This window comes from Taudactylus pleione, unplaced genomic scaffold (assembly GCF_031769625.1).
Source record: "Taudactylus pleione unplaced genomic scaffold, aTauple2 ptg000006l, whole genome shotgun sequence".
NCBI classification, from domain to species: Eukaryota; Metazoa; Chordata; class Amphibia; order Anura; family Myobatrachidae; genus Taudactylus; species Taudactylus pleione.
Window position 1 is genome coordinate 5,825,634 of NW_028284409.1, and position 22,543 is coordinate 5,848,176.

At 38.9% G+C, this 22,543-nt stretch overlaps 1 protein-coding gene across 4 annotated transcripts in view; it reads left to right on the top strand.

The window, feature by feature from the left end:
• Window positions 1-13,415: 13,415 nt before the first annotated feature.
• Window positions 13,416-22,543, top strand: part of EYA4 (EYA transcriptional coactivator and phosphatase 4) — a 297,758-nt gene continuing 288,630 nt past the window's right edge. For 3 of the 4 annotated variants that reach the window (XM_088452303.1, XM_088452311.1, XM_088452326.1), the window contains exon 1: window positions 13,421-14,009. The gene's annotated coding sequence lies outside the window, so the exon portion shown is untranslated. Of the gene's footprint in view, window positions 14,010-22,543 lie in introns of all 4 variants that reach the window. The other variant, XM_088452214.1, reaches the window with a different exon arrangement.

Here is a 22,543-nt window from a genome sequence, read left to right on the forward strand (position 1 = left end):
GTATTAAAATAGACTAAAGTATGATATATTACCCTTTCAAATTAAAAGTTATATATGTTTTCTCTTTCATCAATTTCACTAGACATGTAGATATAGCTTGTTGCGCTCATTCCGCTTACCAAACCTCACCAAGTATTGTGATGAAACCCAATGTCAGATGTCTCCCATGAGACCATGTATACAGTACATTAATATAGCCTGCAGTACATAGGCACATTTGACTAAAACTCTTTTCACATAGCAAAAATAACCCGGGATATTGCCGGGTCGACCCGGGTCTAGGTGCAGTGTGAACGCGCCACCAAAAAAATTCCCGGGTCGAGCAACCCGGCATTTCAACCCTGCAATCGAGCATAGTTGAACACTGGACTGACCCAGGTCGTAGTGCAGTGTGAATGGGTCCTACCTGGGTTATCCAACTCGGGCAAACAGCACTGATTGGATGTTCCTGGCTCTCAATTGATGATGTCAGCAGCCAGACACACAGGCAGCACACTGCAGACAACAGCAGAGGCAGTCTGAAAGGGGTTAATACACGACTGTCACTACAGTGATGGCCAATTGGAGTGATGAAGAAGTGAACTGTACACTATGCTGTCAGAAGTTACATCATGCTCTCACTGGCTGAATCAAACAGCAATACGAACACTTATGAACTCGGGGCTACACAGTGGTAATCCATCAGCCATGATTCCTGCAATGCTGTGAGCAGTCCCCACCCCTCCCTTGTGTTCCCTTTTGTGATCTTATCTTTGTGAACCTGAAAAAGTCAATGACATTCATAGAGTTTTACAGGACTGACCTGGGTTCAGTGTGGACAGGGCCAACCCGGGTTCAGTGTGAACGGGACCAACCTGGGAATAACCCGGGTTGAAGATGCAGTGTGAAAGGATTATTTATTAATTATACTATGTTGTTATTTTGCTGCCTTTGAATAGGATCAGGAGATTAGGGTATTGATGTGAGGTTACTATGAAACTGTTGCAGAAAAATCATTGTATGAAATGAAGTTCATTCATCCAACTTGTTTTACCAAGTGTCACAAAAACTGTCAATGTTCTGCTATATGAATCAATGTGTCATTGTATATTGAAACAGTACAAAATTTAAGGGGAATTTTTGCTAAATACTGTATTGGTACTATTGCATCGATTTTGAGAAAATAAGTATGCTGCTGTGCATTATTTTTGGTGCAAATGTGCCTTTTATTCACCTCTTGCATACATGGGTGCACTGCACACCCGATTTCTTGTTTAAGTTTCCTTGGAAAATCTGTACCTAGGCACATGCTGAATAAAGAACCATTTCAAAATACTTTCTACTATTACTTTAGGACCACCTTCTAAGCTCTTAATTCATGAGTCAGTGTTTTAATTAGATTGCTAGAAATGCACTCAAAACATGCACTTTCCCATACAAGGTAGACAAAACAAGGAAGGATTATAATTGAAAATGAACACAGGCCCATGGGTCAGACTAGAACAGATACAATGTGCCGTGCAGCACTACATATGAAACAAGCAGAAAAACTTTTGCTGCATTTTGCATTTCTTTCAAAGGCACACTACACACTAAAACACTCTACTAAACAAATGAATATAGGTGATATGTTAGTTAGTTATACAGAAAAACAAAACAAATTAGTGCAAATAAACCCACAATATAATGTACCAAATATAGAGGACCTGATTTAAAGGTGGACGCTAATGTAGCCATGACTGCAACTTTTTATGCAGCACAACTGTGCCTTTATGCTAATGCCACAGTCACAGGGACTGAGGGCAGCCAAGCCGATCAGGAAGAGTGGCATGAAGAAAAAGGGAGCTTGATGTGTGGACATGCCAAATGCCACAAAGCCATGCTCCAGTGCCACAAAACCACATCACTTGGATGCTGAGGAAACCTGGAGACAGCAGAGCCAAGATTGCAAAGCCTTAAAAGAGGTGGTTCCTGAAGTAACAGCCTAAACCCTCTCAACTATTCAACAGCATGAGGCTAAAGAATTTCTCATAACAAACTGAGCTTTGCTTTCTGACATACCTGGTAAAACAACAGTCCTCAAACATGACATAATCACTGAACCAGGGGTTAAGGTTAACCTAAAGCCCTATAGAATACTTGAAGCCCAACAAGAATCTGTCTAAAAATGTTTTTAAAAAGTTGGAATTAGATATAATTGAAGAGTTACATAGTGAGTATATAAGTCCCATTGTACTCATTCACTTATGCTTCTGCAAGGATTTCAATAAACTGAATATTGTGTCTAAGTTTTATGCATATCCAATGCCACTCTAGACTTAACCAAATGGAACTGACAAGTGTCGTTGACAGACAAGGCAAAGAAAAGACAGCTTTTTCTGCACCAGAGGGTCTGTTGCAATTTAATGTTTTGCCATTCAGGTTACATGGGACATCTTTCAGAGGACGATGGATACAATTCTTAGGCCTCATAGACAGTATGCTGCTGCTTATCTTGATAATGTTATCATCTATAGTTCTGATTGGCAGTCCTAACTACCAAGGGTACAAGCTGGACTCTATCTGTGAGGCAGGATTGACTGCCAACCCAAAAAAGTGTCCCCTTAGGGATGGAAGGTGAAATATCTTGGATACACCATAGGCAGAGGTTTGATAAAGCCTTACTTAATAAAATTCAGGCAATACAAAATTGGCCATGACCCCTAAATAAACAGTAGGTGAGAGCTCTCTTAGGAATCACAGGGTATTATAGAAGATTTACAGTATTCCCAATTTTGCCACCATTGCTGTCCCTTTGACATTTTAGGAGTTGAAGGGAGCATTGTACACCAAATCAGTTTTGATGACACCTGACTTTAAAAATGAATTAGTTGTGCAGACAGATGCATGAGACATAGGGATAGGTGCTGTGTTGTCTCAAAGCAAATATGTTGAGGAGAATCCTCTTTGTATTTAAGTATGAAATTGAATATACATGAGAGAAATTATGGCACTGTTGAAAAAGAAGCATTGGCAATTAAATGGGCATTAGAAAAAGTAAGGTACTACATTTTGGTGCAAAAATTAAGATTAATTATGGATCATGCACAATTGAAATGTATCGCTGAAAATAAAGAGACCAATGGAGAATAACTAGATGATTCTTGGTATTGCAAAATTTTAAGTTTTCAGTAGAGCATAGCCCTGGAAACCAACTGGCCAATGCAGATGCTTTTTCCCATGTTTTTTGCTTAGGGGCTATAGCTGTTCCCACCCCTAAGATCAAAAAGGAGGGGGATAAATTGGACAAATACTGGAAAGGTTGTCCAGGTAAGATTTTTATGCCCCCTGGTTTTTAGCTTCTTTTTTTATATATATTCTTTTATTTAGAGATGCAAAAAAATTTAAATATAAAATTAGCACACCATATACAGATGCATCAATAGTTTTAAGAAATAACAAATCAACGAAGACACTACAAGTACAGACAGAGAGGAGGAAAAAGGTTTTTAGTTCTGTCTGGTAGACAGAAGCTGATTAGCAGTTTCATTGCCCGACCACATGTGAGAGGATGATAAAGGGTGTGTCAGTTACTGTAGTCTGTCTCTCACTGTCTGTGGAACATGTCAGAGGCCTGTTGAGAGACACTGTGATTATTGAATGTAGGTGCTGTGCTAAAGTCTTCTGTTTTGTGAAAGGGATGTTAGATCCCTCCACTCTGAGAGAGGGAATAATTTTGTTTAGGTAGACCTTGACAGGCCAAGATTTACCGTTATGTTTGCTTAATCTTGTGCTGTTAATAAAATGAGCTTTGGATACTTGTACCTAACATCAGTATAGATTAACCAAATGATATTGTATGTAATTCACATACAGTAAATGAAAACAGGCGTTTCAATATACTTGTATGCTGCATGATATTATGAAAATCTTCTGAGCTTCACACAATACGCCCCCAAATTAAGTCTTTCTACACCAAACTGTTGACCAATTTATTTGTCTTTACAGAGGAAAGATGTCAAAAGGGGCACTGTCCGAAGTACCATACTCTCTTGCAACATGCACTTAAGATCCTTTGGGTTGCGCTGTTCTCCTGTGGATGCGAACAACTCTGCATATTATTATTATTATTACATTTTATTTATACTGCGCCACAAGAGGTCCGCAGCGCCGTACATACAGTAAAGGGTACACAGAACATTACAGTACAAAACAGTAACCAACTTATAAACAGAGCACAAGTAACAATTAGCAACACAATTCTCCATACACAATACAGCTGGGAAGGTGAAATCTGTCATAGAAGTGCTAGAGAATAAGGCTGTGAGACAGTGGGGAGGAGAACCCTGCTCCTAGGAGCTTACAATCATATTGAAGATGATACGCCTTTTGTTCCATGCACGAAATGCGAGAGCAACTATGGCCAAACTGCACTGAACCCTGCATCAGGCTCATTGTGTAAGCATATCACCTACAGTAGCTATTCAGTTTCATAGGTATTTATTTTAGATTGAACCAGAAGGAAAAAAAAGTAGCAACCTTGCACTACTGAATATATTGAACCAGATGGGTAAAAAAGTAGCAACCTTGCGGGACTGAATATATTGTTATAATCGTATACAGGTTGAGTCTCCCATATCCAAATATTCCGAAATACGGAATATTCCGAAATACGGAATAATTTTGGCATGACTCAGATAATTAAACCTTTGATTTTTGATGGTTTAATGTACACAAACTTTGTCTTAGGCACAAATTATTAAAAATATTGTATAAAATTGCCTTCAGGCCGTGTGTATAAGGTGTTTATGAAACATAAATGAACTTCATTTCTGTACACAAACTTTGTTTGAGCCACAATATTATTGAAAATATTGTATAAAATGACCTGCAGGCTGTGTGTATAAGGTGTATATAACACATAAATGCATTCTATGTGTATATTTGGGTCCTTTTCCCAAGATATTTCATTATGGTATGCAAATATTCCAAAATACAGAATATTCCGTTATCCAAAATACCCCTGGTCCCAAGCATTTTGGATATGGGAGGCTCAACCTGTATTATTATTACTATTATTGTTATAATAATAGCGTATTTATTTGATTGTTCATTAGCTCCAATTTTAGATATAGAAAACATATAGGACAAATCATAAAGAAACAGACATGGTGTAGTCTTGTGTACTAGTCCCTGCTCATCCTCAGTATATATCACTTTGCTTTCAACATTCTAGACATCTTAAACTTCTGATAGTACTGCTAAAATATGTTTAAATATAGCACTCACCCATGTCCGAGACAGTAGTAGACTTGTACCACTATATGCAAGTTAAACTTTTTTTAAACTGAAATGATTCATTGGGTCATTTTGCTATCTAACACCTTTATTTTCATTGAAGAATATTTACTTGGTTATAGTATCTTGGTACCTTCTCATTCTTTGTATATGGGTGATTATCAGAGATTTATTATTATTATTTCCAGTTATTTATATAGCGCACACATATTCCGCAGCGCTTTACAGAGAATATTTGGCCATTAACATCCATCCCTGCCCCAGTGGAGCTTATAATCTAAATTCCCACCTCATGCACACACACATACACACTAGGGGTAATTATTACCAGTGTATTTTTAAAGTGTGGGAGGATACCGAAGCACCAGGAGGAAACCCGTGCTTGCAAGCACAGGAGGATATACAAACTCCACACATTTAGGTCCGTAGTGAGAATCGAACCCATGACCTCAGTGCTGTGAGGTAGTTATGCTAACCATTACACCGTCTGTGGTACCCATAGGAAGTTATGTAAAAAAGATAAAACATGCAATTAGAAGGGGAAATATGCAAATAAGCAAACTGAACTATGCCTAGCCTATATCAGCTTGATTTGACCTGAAACAGATAGTTACAAGTCATTTCTCAAAATGTGACCTTCCTAAAAAACATATCATGCATTTGTATAAACTTCCTATGTCTGGTGATTATGCATGTGTGAGTGCGTGCGATTGTGTGTGTATGTATGTGTATAGTGTATTGTCTGTGCTTACTACTGTAAATAGTAAGGATGTTAGGTTAAAGTAATCTCATAATCTCATGGCCTATTTAAAAACATTAGCCCTTCAGCCCTCTAATTGTATTTGATCAAAGAACACAGTGGCAAACGCAGGATTTCTAGAGGGGGGTTTCCAAATGCTTGACTTTAGAGTGAGCGTTGCCAGTCCATGAAGACGGCATAATTAGCACTTATCCAGCTTAATATGTTACATACAAAGTATATTGTGTTGCATAATTCCAGCATATACAGGACCAGTGATCACAGTATGCCATTAGATGTAGAAGTAGGTCCATCCTGTCTGAGCAGAATGTTTTTTTTCAGATGTGAGCACCATTCCTGAGCATTGGAGCAAGTCCGGGAGTCTGAGGGAGCAGCAGAAGAACTTAGCACTGCCCTGGACATATATGTACATATCGGTCTCCTTATGTACTGGATAGTGTATTATTATACAGTATTAATAATTAACCCTATTGATGGTCTATAGCAGTGCACCTCTAACAGTCCATGTTTTCCACATCTCCTAGTTGTTGTACAGGTACATTTATTACTGGCTGACACATTTTAAAAGATCCACAGTTGGTGCTAATCATTTCATTTGTGATACTGAGAAGAACATGCAACACTAGCAACATTCTATTATATTACTATTTCTATTGTGGTCATGGTGTGTGCTGGGGAGGGGGGTTTCCAGGCAGACGGAACCCCCCCTGCGTTTGCCAATGGAACACCTTTATGGCATCTAACATTCTTTTCTTTTATAGTGGGGAATAGATAATTTCCATTATATTTCTTAGGTTATGATGTTGAAATGTGCCAAAGATAGCAATATATTTCAAAGTTGTTTATCCCAGTCTTCCCACCACGTGTGTGTTATTATAAATTATTTTTTTAACCTAAAAATGACTTTATAAGAAACATTTTGCCTTGAAATTACTTACTTGAATTGAAAAGTAGAAGGAATGGTTTAGTATAAAAATAACTTTAAACACTTGTATTCACATGTGAAACACAAATGTCATATGACTTGAACTAATAATAATTTAGTTTTAAAACAAAACTAATTTTTTATAAAATGTGGTGCTCTTCTCACAAGGGGGTATATTTACTAAAGTGTGCACTTTTAGAAGTGGAGATGTTGCCCATAGCAGCCATTCAGGTTCTACTTAACATTTATCTAGCTCCTTCTAGAAGATAATAGCTAAAATCTGATTGGTTGCTGTGGGCAACATCTCCACTTCTAAAAAACCCTTACTTTATATACCCCAAGGTGACTGTACGACATGGTCCTAAACTTTGTATCATACTTTAGTTCATTGAAACTTGGGATAAATGTTATAACTGAATTGGACATTCACTTCCTGACACAATGGACATTTATATGCAGTAAAGGACAGTGTTATATTTTACGGGCTTGTAGTTATGCTTCCGCCGGTCTCAATCCAGACACTGTAATCCCGGCAAGGGATTAAACATAGACGTCGAAATACCGACGCCTATGTTAATCCCGACGCCGGAACGCCGAGAGGACGCCAGACCGATCGTCCTCTGCCAGGGGTGAGTATACACTTAGCCAGGGATGGGGCGGTTAGGTTTAGGAACCCCTGGGGGAAGTTAGGGATAGGCACCCCCCCCAGGGAAGGTTAGGGTTAGGCTAGGGGAAGGGGGTGTTAGGTTTAGGCACTAGGGGGGGAGGTTAGGGATAGGCACCCCCCCCGGGAGGGTTAGGTTTAGGGTGCCGGGAGCGGGGGTTAGGTGTAGGCACTAACAGGGGGAGGTTAGGGTTAGTCACTAGGGGTTGAGGTTAGGGTTATGCACCCCTAAGGGAGGGTTAGGGAGAGGGGTAGGGATAGTATACTTACCTGCATTGTCGCGATTTTCACCCATCAGGCTGCCGGCGTCGGGATTTGAACCGCCGGTCTGACGTCCGGTGGTCATTCATACTGATTCCATATTTTACATGCATGTATTTTCTGTAATGGGACTGGCTATTAGCAAAGGTAGGGACTAAAATAAATTACATAAAATAGATGCAAAGCATAGAAGTAGCTTAGTAATGTGCTGGGCCCAACATACACCTATTTGCAGAGTGCAAACTCAGGATTTCTAGATGGGGTTTCCATTCCAAATGCTTGATTTTGAAGCAAGTGTGGCCTGTCCATGCAGAGGGCATAATCAGTAGTTAACCAGCGATAATAATACATCATACAAAGTACATGTAATAATTCTGACATATACAGGACCAGAGATCACAGTAAGCCATTTTATGCGTAAGTAGGGCCATCCTGTCTGAGCTGAATGTTGTTATTTCAGATGTGGGCTCCATTCCAGATCATTTGAGCAAATTCGGGAGACTGGGAGAGCAGCAGAAGAACCTAGCACTGCCCTGGACATACTGTATATGCACAGATATGGTTTCCTTATGCACTGGATAATGTATTATTGTACAGTATTAATAATTGACCCTACAGATATCAGTGCATCCCTAACAGTGCATGTTTTCCAGATCTCCTAGTTGGTGCACAAGAGTATTTATTACTGACTCACACAGTTTAAAAGATTAACAGGCCTTGCTAATTATTTAATTTTTGACCCTGAGGGGATCTTAAAAACGTGCAACTTCAGAATTATATGCTATTTATATTGTGGTCATCATGGGCTGAGGAAGGGGGTTTCCAGGCAACCAGAACCCCCCCTGCTTTTGCCTATACAGTACATACAGTATTTGCTGGAATTTGTTATATCTGAAATTCATCGCCATTTGCATGAGTACTATTTCAGCAACCTTTATTTCTTTCCTCATATGTTTAAGATGACATTTTGTTACAAATTAAATTTTTCAACATCTAATGCTAGCATGATTTCGGGCCGATTGCCCGATTTTAGATGTGTCATACGATGAATTGTGTCGAAATCGTGTAGAATTTAGGTAGGATACGATCCGATGCGCGCTCCCGCCGGTCTTAAAACGTATCGTATGATCAGATGTGCAGCCCATATTATCTAATGTAATCGTATGCAGATCGTACAGTGTATTTGTGCTTGTGATGCATCGTGTGTCCAACCGGCGTCATTTCAGTTACATTTTGAATAAGTGTGTATTCTTTCAATGACCTTCCCTCCTAAACTGCAGATCGATCATATTGTGAGATCGTATGTACATCGTGTGTCAATTGTGCGGCCCGGACTGCCATGGAGCTGCCGGGGAGGTCAAGGGAAATCGTAAAATGAATCTCATTTTATGCTGGTCGTGCTAGTGTATGGCCAGTTTAAGATTTAATGCAACTATCAGCTGGTCTGGTGGTGATTCTGTTCTCCTTGAATTAATGGTTGTTTACTTTTAAACTGCACAATGATATGTACCATATATACTCGAGTATAAGCTGAGTTTTTCAGCACATTTTTTGTGCTGAAAAAGCACCCCTCGGCTTATACTCGAGTCATGCCCGCATGGTACGCAGCTGAGTAGCGTACCATGCGGGCCGCGGTGCAGACTGTGTCTCTGTGACACAGCTGCACCGCGTGTGTAGCGCTGACCGAACGGAGTTCGGTCAGCACTACACACTGCCAAACACACAGCCGCCGAAGCCGGCAGCTGTGTGTTTGTTGTAATCAGCAGCCGATGAGAGTCTGTCAGACTCTCATCGGCTGCTGCTGCTCCCACTGCGGGAGCCATCATCCGACTCCCGCAGTGGGTAATGGGAGAGACGTCGTCATGACGACGTCTCTCCCATAATGCAAAGCGGCCGGAGGAGCCAGTAGCAGCGTCGGGACCAGGAGCAGGGTTTCAGGTAAGTGTTTTTATTTTTTTATATTACATCTCTCTCTACTAGGGGGGCTACTACTGGGGGCAGTACCAGGGGGGGATTAATAATGGGGGCACTATCAGGGGGGGGGATATTGCTACTGGGGGCACTACCAGGGGGGTATTACTACTGGGGGCACTACCAGTGGGGGTATTACTACTGGGGGCACTACCAGGGGGTATTACTACTGGGGGCACTATCAGGGGGGGTATTACTACTGGGGGTAGTACCAGGGGGGGGATTACTACTGGGGCAGTAACAGGGGGGATTAATACTGGGGGCACTACCAGGGGGGATATTGCTACTGGGGGCACTACCAGGGGGGGCGGTATTACTACTGGGGGCACTACCAGGGGGTATTACTACTGGGGGCACTACCAAAGGGAAAATATTACTACTGGGGGCACTACCAGGGGGGGTATTACTACTGGGGGCACTACCAGAGGGGGAATTTTACTACTGGGGGCAGTACCAGGGGAGGGATTACTACCAGTAGCTGCTGCATTTCCCAGTTTTTTGTGGTAAAATTAGGTACCTCGGCTTATATTCGGGTCGACTTATACTCGAGTATATACGGTATATAACACTGAATTTATTATAGTATTTCTTTAATAGTGTTGTTGTATATATATTTATTTTAATCTATATAGACTTTTTGGCTCTGGATATTTTGAGTGTGCAGTCTTATTTATATATCTATAGAATTTTCAACTGGGAGGAGTGCACACCTCTAATATTCTGACAGTTGCACCAATTACATTCAGATTAAAATGCTGAGATACAGAAACTAGCAACATTTCACCTTATCTTTGGATATTATTATTATTATTCTGGCCCTGGAGAAGGGCCCTGTTGGGTAGAGCTTACCTACAAATGGGAAGGGATGAACAGCTGGAGGATGATCTGGGAAATATATATGATGGAGGATTGGGGAAGAAAGTATCAATTTATGAGCAGGGCTGGGAAGCTTTAATAAAAGGTACATTTATGGGCGTGTTTAAAGCTGGAGTGACTGGTAGAGAGTCTGACTGGGGGGGACAGTGAGCTTCAGAAGATGGGGCCAACTCGAGTGAAACCATGAGCGTGAGATAAAGTGACCAGGGTGGAGGAGAGGCGATGGTCAGGGGAGGAACGGTGGGGGCGGGAGGGAGTGTGGACAGAGATGATGTCAGAGACATAGGAAAGGGAGAAGTAGTTTAAGGCTGTGTACGTGAGGGTAATACTTGAACTAAGGATATTGTTTATTGGACTACACTTTTAACAAACAACATTTCCTATTTTTGTGGGCAGCACTGACTTTATGATACTTTTGTGCATCTTTGTTTAAACACAAGCCGGACAGTATTGTTATCCTTCGAATAAAATAGGGAGTCACTGGTTACCATGTGGTATATAGATCCTTAACATTTCTGAGGCCAGCCCTGCCATCATACTGTATAAGTCCTCTGAAAGAAGTTTACGTAATAATATATTTTAAAGGGGCATTATACTGAAACACTTTATTTAAAGAGTGAATGCTTTACTAATAATTAAAGCAACCAATAAATACTATATTCTTAATGTATTACCTAATAATGTGAAGCAAGCAGGCACTTATTTGATCGATCTTTGGCTTGCAAACACCATGGCAACTGCTATTCAAGTTGATAAATGTTTATATACAGAATATTATATTCTTAGCACAGATTAACATATGACTCTATGTTTTACCATTGCAAGTGCAATCGTGCAATCGTACAATACAATTTGCAGTATGCAATGGGTAATACATCAAAAAGTGGTGTGTATCCATATGTAATGTATGTATAATAGACAATCATTATACACAGTATAAATGTATGAATTCTTCCTTGCATCATTTCATTACATAGGCAAACGCAGGGGGGGGGGTTCCGTCTGCCTGGAAACCTCCCTCCCCAGCACACACCATGACCACAATATAAATAGTAATATAATAGAATGTTGCTAGTGTTGCATGTTCTTCTCAGTATCACAAATGAAATGATTAGCACCAACTGTGAATCTTTTAAAATGTGTCAGCCAGTAATAAATGTACCTGTACAACAACTAGGAGATGTAGAAAACATGGACTGTTAGAGGTGCACTGCTATAGACCATCAATAGGGTTAATTATTAATACTGTATAATAATACACTATTCAGTACATAAGGAGACCGATATGTACATATATGTCCAGGGCAGTGCTAAGTTCTTCTGCTGCTCCCTCAGACTCCCGGACTTGCTCCAATGCTCAGGAATGGTGCTCACATCTGAAAAAAAACATTCTGCTCAGACAGGATGGACCTACTTCTACATCTAATGGCATACTGTGATCACTGGTCCTGTATATGCTGGAATTATGCAACACAATATACTTTGTATGTAACATATTAAGCTGGATAAGTGCTAATTATGCCGTCTTCATGGACTGGCCACGCTCACTCTAAAGTCAAGCATTTGGAAACCCCCCTCTAGAAATCCTGCGTTTGCCACTGCATTATTTGTTCCACATTTTACACACGACTCCGTAATCATGCCTGAGGATAAATCAGTAGGCCAATAATGGACTAAAGTAGATTTTAATTGAGATAAATGTACATATACAACCATAAGTGTAGTTAATGAGTGGTTTTTATAGCAGTGAATTGTGTTAGTAGCCATAGAAACATTAAGTTATTCTGGTTATAACTTGCGTACATTTTCTCTCTTAAGTAAAGCCTGAAGTAACTTTAATTGTTATTTTGGGGATCGGTTAACATATGCACCTAAATGTATAATAACTCAGCAACATTTTGGATGCAGCAAGTGACTAATGGATAGTTTGGCTGTAGCCTAAGTTTTGTAAATGTATATATCTAAAGGCTGCTTTCAGTGCCTAATATCTGCTTCTTTTGTTTGTATATAATAAATATCTTTAAGACTATAATACTGTCAAATAAAATGTCTGTCAGACGAATATTTTATCTGACATGCTGACTCCCTTAGATATCGTGGCCATACACTGAGAGATATTTCACAGTGTATGGCCATGATATATGTTCCTTCAGCACGTCCGACAGATCGATAATTAGTGGTTGGTCGCAGCAATAAAATGTACAATTATCTGAGCGACGGATCGACCATATAATTGTATATTGTATGCCCAGCATAAGCATTATGTCTTCATCTGATAATGTCACTACTAGTTGTTCAATAAAAGGTGACCTTATTAACATGCCATGGAATCTACTGCTATATATGGCCCTGGGCATATCTGCACTACTACAATGTGTTGCACAGAATACTTTTTTAACAAATCTTAAAGTAACTTTAAGATATGTGTTTATTAAAATCTGTATTTCACCTTAACGTGATGTTTTTTCTGTATTGCCATTTTTAACAGGGGAGCAAGTACTGGCACCTAGTGGATAGTGAAGAAAAACAAGTATATTACTAAAATGGAAAGGAATCATACAGTATTGTGTATGTGGATAAAATCATTTTTGCTCACACAATTACAAATGTGTTATCAGACAAGGCCACTAGTAAGGAGCAGGGCAGAGAGAGCTGCTCACTGTCAGTGACAGGCTGCTGGTAATGTGAGAGACGGACAGCAGAGAGAAAGAGAGGCAGAGAGGGGGAAGGAAGGAGGCTGAGAGAGAATTCCTCTGCACTCGGGGTGTGTGTGTGTGTGTGCAGTGCTCACACACTTTTGTGTGGGAAGAAAAACACCAGAGTGGAGCTGACCAGAAAGAACTACTCTGCCTAAGCACATGTTGCATCCACACAGTGACCTCACTCATTCCCCACGCGAGAAAGAGCCAATGACAGCGTGCGAGGACTATCCACTCAGAAAATCAACATGAGCAAAGACCCTTCCACCCCACCAGGAACAGCTCTGTGCTGCTGAGCCTGCAGCGCTTTCCACACGTGGGATCCTCACTCACATATACTTCCTTTTTTTTAAATCTGGTTCGAGTTTTGTTGCTCTTTTTGGCCACTTTATGTTTATTCTCTTTGAAAGAAGGACCATAGTGAAGAAGTCGGGCGGCTGAGCGGGTGCTGGAGCTGTGGCTCCATTGACTGCCTATGTGACCTGCTGTGTACGGGCAGCCGCTCCCAGCTAGTTGGGACTCTGTGTCTCCAAGGAGCCACCTACAGTGACTGTCACTGGAGGAGCAGATAAGGCAGCAGCAAGGTTGGAGCAGAAGGTGAGTTACCCTGTCACAACACACAGCAGTACAGCTGTACTAGTTACTATCAGATCAGTGATGATGATGATGATGGGTGGTGTGTGTGTGTGTGTGTGTGTGTGTGGGGTGGGGGTGACACAGTGACAGAAGGCTGGGAACTAGGAGCCTTGTTATGTTAAGCAGGAAAACAGAAAAGTTTTGGGGGAGGTGTCCTGTTTGTTTGGGGTCATCTCTGCCTCCTGTGCTCCTTATAATCAGAGCATTACATATTCCTCTGTGACAGCCTGTTGTTGAATCACAATGCTCAGTCTTGTTATTCCAAGATCCTTAATTTAATAAAAGGGTCAGCATTATTTCCATTACTGAAACATACCAGAGGATATTACATAAGAGATTATGTAACTGATACCAAAATTGTCCTTTTCCAAGCAGGGATTGTATTACTGTATTTGAGCCTAAATTTCCTACATTTTGAGGTGTTGGGTTTTCTTTTTGTTTTCATTTTCTGCCTTTGCAATCATTGCAGAAGGTCTGTAAGAGAGGTTGTTATACATAATACTGGTAAAGGACAAACTTAATGCAAATAATAGTTTGAATGTGTGAATAAGTTATGTATATACATTTAATGTATGTCTACACACACACGTACACAAACACACACACACACCTACCTACATGTTTTCTGGCCTTTTCTCCCTCAATCCCTTCTACTTCCTCTCCTTTGATAGAGACACCATGCAATGCTCCTGGGCTTCAATGTTTTGGTATGAAGACAGTTCCACGTGGAGCCAGTGTATGTTTATGTGTTTGCAATTGATCAGAGTGAAGGCAACAAGATTCTCTGTTTTCAAACCAAATGGGCTCTTGGCCATAAGTTTGCAGATCCGGGCTTCTTTCTCAGCACTTCGAAAATCTGATACCCGAGGAAAAACGCTTTAGCTTGAATTTCACACATTGGCCCTACATACTTAACTCTTCTGCTTGCTCACATCTTTGTGCCTACTATACATATAAGAAAAACACTTTTCACCTTGTGCCATTCACAAATGGGACATGTCTTTTAGGTTTTTGTAGCCCTCATGAACCCATACCTTTAATTCAACTTGTATATGATAATAATAAAAATAATATAAAGCTTGAAAAAAAAATTCTTATGTCATAAATGCATTGCACAAAAAAATGAATAATAATAATAATAATAATAATAAAAATACAATAATAGTAAATAAACAAAACATGAAACAGAGGAAAGAAATATAGCAAAGTAACATAAGAAAGAAGTGACTGACAGTTAGTATGCTATATCTTTTGAATTTTGTTGTAGTGTAGATATACAATTAAAAAAACATGTACATTAGTAATTTCTTGTAATTTGTGATCACTTCAATCTTACATTAAGGAAAAATAATTTTTAAGTTGTTGAAACTACAACTGTTTTTCCAAAGTTCTAGAACTAATTATACATAAATTCATACATAATTAACGTAGTTTTTCATCACAAAAATGCAAGTAGTACTAGTACATGTTGTAACTGTATATCTAGATCTAGTTTCAATCAATTACATTCTGACATATCGCGATCTGTATTACTGTAGGTTTTCTTTCATGTTCTACATATTTGTACATATTTGAATATAATTACATATTTATTTGTTTAATTACATTACCATTATAACATTTTAGATAGTTTGTGCATACAAAAAAAATATATTGGCTTAGTTTATATTTAAAGTTAATGTAGTTTTAAATTCAAAATGAATAGTGCAAGCACAGCAGCACATACACAGAGATATAAAAAAAATGTGATAGAAAATATATATGCAGCTTACTCATTTAGTCACATTGTAGGTGACAAACAGTATGTGTCTAGGCTTTGCAGAATATGTGTCACTGTTCACTTGTTTTCCCTTGTGTTTATACAGTATTTATATATGTGTGTCTGGGTATAGGTGTATTAGTTACATTTTAGTATTCTATTCCAAATTGAAATTTAGATTGTTGTTAGATTTCCACATTATCCTACATAGATTGCATTTTAATATTACTATTATTAATAACTGTACCAGTACAGAAATTTTTTTAAAGTGACCATATTTTCTAGGGCACTATACACTGATGTCAAATAAGAAGAATGGTCAGTAAGCAGACATAGGTATGGAGTGATAGAAAATGCTACAAATCATCCCCAGATTATTGCAAATGAAAAATACCTTTCCAATATGTATGGTAAATATCAATTTGAAGATAATATGATCATAATCTGTAAAGTGCATGTGTCAGTAAATGACCAGGGTTCATGCTGAGGATCAGAATGGCCTGTTCATCAGAGAGAGAGATTGTCTCATACTGCATGATGCCCGAATAGCTGTGATGCATTCAGCATACCTCTATGTTGCAGCTGCTGATCGTATTTCATAGAACTGGTAAAGCACTTAAAAACTAAAATTAGGCACTGTCTGGTTGTAAATATTTCAGATTGCAACATGAAGAACTAAACAGCGAGGATTTCCCAATGAAGTAGAATATGTGAGGTTTTAGCTGGGTCTATAATTGTATTTTGTGAGCCTACATAATGTCCTGAAATCATGATATGCCACCTAGAAATGTCTTTTCTTGGAAACTAAGTCACAGCATTTACTTATTGTGTGTAAGGTTTATGGAAAGATGGCTATTTAAAATGTCCCTGTCAAACTCCTGCATAAAATCACATTAACATTAGTATAACATTAGGATTTGTATTCTGGAATTTGAAATGAGTTTTGTTACTACTATTTTGTATTGTTTATTACGTTTAGCATCATTTGTTAGGAGAAAGCAAGCTATACACAATTTGAAACATAAAAATCTCAATATATCCTTTCTACACTGCATATGGCGCACTGTTAGGTCTCAATTAATTTTGCTTTTTCTGCATATCAAATGAGAATTAAGAATTAATCATTGCTTAGAAAAAAAAACTTAAAGCAAATTAACATTAACCTTCATTTAAAACCCACTATGAGTTTCTCAACACATAATAATATTGCTAAAAGCTATTCTAAAGATCTCAGCTAAATTAAATTCTATTTCTGTAAATTTTGTGAATCCCTGATCAACAGCCTCAGTATTCCAGGGCTAATTATTCACTCTCATAAATAGTATATACAGAGTTTAGAAAGCACCCCCTAATGTGGTACACTTCAGAAGTTGTGCTTTGTAGATCTGAAAAAATTGTAAAGTAAACTAAAATGAGATTAACATTTTGGAAGTTTGTAAAGAGATAATTATATTCAACTGTATCGGTTCTCAGAAGCTCAGTGCAGTTTTGAAACCACATTTTGTCACAAGGGATGTGATATAAATGAGTCTGACTGTAACCTTTCATGTCATTGAAATGTGCTAATTGATCGCAGAGACCCTCACAGAATAGCATAGTTTGATATTTGAAACCTTTCAGCGTTGGCATGGTCCTGTGGCCCCAGAGATTTCAGGGCATGGTTCTGCAGATGAAGTAGAATATTTTACTACTGTTGAAGTGCAAAGGCAAAGGCTTATGAAAAATAAACATTATTAATGTAGGTGAACATACTCTGATGCTATTTGTGGACAGCTGTGTATTTTGATTGGCATATACCTTGCTGAAAATGTACTTTTAATGTTAATTTGCATTTATAAGAATAGGGGTCTATTCAGAAAAATAAAATTTTATTCTATAAACATTGCAAAAAGAGCTTGCAAAATATTATGCTCTTCTACAGATTATGTATAATTTTTATGAAGGCTGCTGAAAGTTTTGGGTTTTTTTTGTTTAAAAAATACTTTCATATAATTGAATATTCTTCAGTTAAATGTTAGTGATTCAGGAACACAGATCCTTTATTTAAGCTTTAAAAGGCAGTCAATACAAGAAACATGTTACACTACTTATGAACACAGTTATTACCAGGCTGGCAGATTGTAGCCAGGTTAATAAGATTGTTCTGCTTCTACTGTTAGATTTTTAAAATAATGTAATGTTGGCTTACTTTAGTACATCTTAACAAGGCTAATTTCAAATGAAATTGCTTGTCTCTCATAGTAAATGCCAAAAACTGACAAATGTAGACTTCATATTGAGATTTCTGCTTTTTGTCCATTTAATTAGTATTTTTAAATATTTTTATTTTCATGATAGTATTCAAAATTACCTCAATTTAAACAATGCAACATCTCAGTTTGCATTGAGCACATACATATTTAGTATAATTGTCAAAACAGCAACACAATTAAGTCTTGTAATTTAAGGAATCATAATTCTATGAGTACATGGATTACAAATTCATACTGTCAAGACGGTTTTCAGAATACCCGCACGTAGTCTATACATGAACTTAAATGTTTTAGTAGTTTAGTTAGCTGAGGCTAATATAATGATGATGATAGTCCACGTTCTCGTATAACCTGATTTGCAGTGTAATACAACTCAGGTTATAAAGATTTTACAAACAAACTTATATTTATGTATATTTCTACCGCCATGGTACAAGTTTGATATGTCCCAACCTGGTAGCGTTTTCTGTGCGACCACAATATTGTACATAAAGAAAAGGAATAACTAAACAATATCTTGATCCAATATATATTATTTTAAAAAACTAATCAGATGATTTAAAAACTTAGATGTGAAAGTTTATATATTGTAACAAATCATAACATAATAATAATTGTTCTTACTCTTGTTAGCTAACTGAATGTGCAAGTGAGCTCTGGTCGAGCTGTTCATGGCTATAGATTTCTTCCACCCATGTCTTACAAAGAAAGAAGAATTGTATGTAGTACATGATAATTCAGATATGTATCCTTTGACTTTTCAGTGTTCTATTACTTTGCATATGTGTTTGTAAATGTTATTGGTGATATTTCCAACAATGGAGCTTGCATTCTATTTTACTGGTCCTTCAAGAAGGGCTATCTTATTTGCAAATTCAAACTCTGCACAAATGTCATGTGAACTGAGTTTTGCAACAGGAGAGGCCATTTCATTGAGATTTTGGTGATAAAATCTATGATTTCTAATTTTGTTTCATTATTCCACTGAATACTATTCTGCACTGTATTAAAGTAAAATTGTAAATGGTGTTTGTGTTTTCTGCCTTATACCTTACTATTAACATTTTGGATATGTTCTGCCCAGCAAGCAATTGTTGACACAATGTTTGATTTAATTATCACACTTTTTCTAACATTATACACCTTGGTAACTAAAATTTGCTAAATATAAATATGTGCAATAATATACTTATTGTAATCGGAACAATATCTTTTTGCAGAGAGCTGCATATTATAGTTTGGGTGACATCATACAGGTACTAACAATTTTTCAGCAGTGATTTTTGTCAGTGCAACTTCTGTAAATATGATTTTACAGAACTCTATTAAATGTCACTGGAAAATGCTACACCAAAATGTAAGCTTTTCTCACTCGATACACACTCTGGGTCTGATTCATCACGGATCACAATTGCAATCGCAGCTGCGTAAACGCACGCAATGAATCTGAAAATATGCTAATGTCTGCCACCGCTCAGCCAGCATAGAGACGCCCACTACTGCCTTCTCACATCCGTAATACCTCGCAGTCCTGCGTATACATCGGCCACTCACGCACAAATACAGCAGCTCTGACCTGTCCCAGAATTTGCCTGTGTCTCGTTGCATGCAGTGAGTACTCAAGCTGCGTAGGCAATTTGCAGTGGCTAATTTAAGCACGCCCATGCAATGGCTTTCAAACGGACAGGCACACCTGCATTTTGGCAACCACTCCCCCGTCCCCACCTCCAAACACTCACGTCCTGTCACTCACTCTGCAATGGATTCCACAGTGCGTCCGTAATTGCAGTGCAATCGCCAAGCACGCCATTGCATTGCATACTCATGCGCAGTACGCAACAATTGGACGATCTGCAAGAGCTGTTGCAATTGCGATCCATGCTGAATCAGGCCATCGGGCCCTCTATTCAGTACTGTTAAGCAGCATTTGTTGCATGTCAAACCTGTTTGTAGAGGGACCAAAGCTAAAAAATTGCCAATGGATCATTATCCTGGAAAAATGGACACTAGATGGATAATCCAAAGCTTTGAAGACAGTAGGTAGATGATCATTTAAGAATAATATGATTTTCGTGGCAGTCAATGCTATCAACTTGATTTAAAAAAAATAAAACAAAAAAAAAGTGATCCTCTGTCTGTAAAATAAACCAACACAAGTGCTATAGGTTGGGATGGTTACTAATAAAGCTGTGGACAACAAACAGCACCATGCTACAGTATGTCCGGTTGGTTTGGTCATATTATAACAGAGAGACTTGTAGCATGATTCCTGCCCCTGCCTAGTCAGCATAGTACAGAATTCCCTAGGGGAATCGGACATTTTTGACTTCTTCATGGCAAATCAGCTGAATAGAGGGCGGTGGGTGCATAGTTTAAGGGGGATATTTTAAGGAGGCTTTTCACAGAGCCGGTTACTACAGTGACAAAACCTCACTTTGTAAAGTTAACGAAAACATACACCTAGCAAAGGCGCAAAACGAATAAATGAAAGAGGACATTGACCAGCCAATCAGAGCAGCTATCATCTTGACACACAGTGCCACACTAATACTGTAAATAATGTGTGCTTGCTCACCCCGATCTGCCTTGACGGATAGGGGACAGCAATTGGAAATTACATGGTACTCAAAATTGCAATATTTTAGTGTGATTTTCTATTAAAACAGAGTGGAGTTTTACGGCCCACAGTTATAGACTTTCATTTAGGTAAAGACAATTCTGTGTTCATAGACTGTGTCAACTATTGAGGCACTTTCTCGATGACTATGGCACATATGTATTTGAGCTGCATTCAGCACTGCAAATAGGGTTCATTGAACATCGTAGAAGAAGTGCCGTCAGTACACATAGGCGAATAGAGTGAGCTATAGACTAATGTGGATGCTCCTGTGTACTTTTGGCACTGTCAGTAAACCTAATAGCATCCAGCAGCAGCTGTCAGAACACTATTAAAGGAGATGGATACAAGCAGCTGAATTGCATTATTTAACACTATTGGTTGGAAGGCTCTGTAGCGGGTCATACTTAGACAAAGAGGGCGTCACATAAGTAAATATATCCACTAATGTGGGAACCTTATGAGCAGTCGCATAAGAGGGCTGTAGTGTGCCCCGCGCCAGCCCCACTCTCTTGTGCAAGACGTCATGATGTTGTGCAGGGGGGGCCGGGGCTGCCAGTACCACTGCGTGCAGCACTGCCCGGAGCGTTCTGAGGATGCTCTGAGCAACTGTACAGACTGCTGGATGCATGTCTGGAGCGTTTAAAGGACACTCCAGGTGGCACTGCAGAAGCAAGGGCTGTGGGGCAGCAACGATGCCACCCACAGGGCCCTGCGATCTGTGCGATGGCACCACTCACACACCCCTAGTTACGGTTTGCTTATGAGTAAGTTACAACCCATACCTCCCTAATGTCTCAAATTGAAGGCTCTGTCTCTCCATCCCGATATGGACATCTGCACGGAGGGCCATATGATTGCCGGTTACTGCTGCTTTGCATAGCAAAACAGCAATGTATGATTGCAGCACTTGTGCACATGCATTGGAGGAGGAGAATGGTTTAGCACTTTGTGAAACCCTGGACATGCCCAATAATGCATGACCACACCCTTTTCTCATGCGTTCAGTTGCCTTATTCCACCACTCAAAAATTTAGTATATATATATATATATATATATATATATAACTACTTAGCAAAAGTATCCATTTAAATTAATGCATGTGATCCCGTTATAGTGAAAGTACTGTCTGAATGGTCAAGAAAACGCCTTGATAATGCTACCCAATAAATCATCACAAATGCAAAACAGAACAGCAGCTGACTGCAGTTTTCTGAAACTTTAAATAACATTGGGAAAGCAGTGTAGGTACAGTGTTGCTTATACGACAGCGATCTGCCTGTAAAAGTTGTTAGAAGAATGCCTTTATTAAAACATCATCTGAGACAACTCATCATTTAAAGCATGTAAAAGGATACAATCGATATAAGTTGGAACAAAATGTTTTGAACTGATTAAATTCAAATTGAATTAAATAATATACATTGGGAGTAAAGGGTTGGGTACGGGATGCCAGCGGCCGGGATGCCGGCATATCAGAATACTGAGAGCTGCAGCCCGACAGTCAGAATCCTGATGCCCAAAGATAAGTTTCCTAACCCTATTTGTCCGTCCGGCAAAAAAAACAGACTTTTTTTTGCCGTTGTTTAATTTTAGTGGCGGTTACAAATACATTAGGGCTTTCACACTGCACAAATGCGGCATGGTCGGCGTGTTACAGCCGTGATAACCACTGACTGGGACAGCTGCCGTCCATGGTCTTCAGTTTTAAAAATTAAAAAGAGATTGAAAACACAACATTTACATTATACATGGCACAAAACCGTTGCTTGTGAAAGTTACTGATCTACTGGTAAAAACGCTGACAGTTTTTTTTCAGAACGGACAAAACCGTTATGTATATATATCCCGCCACCTAACCCTAAC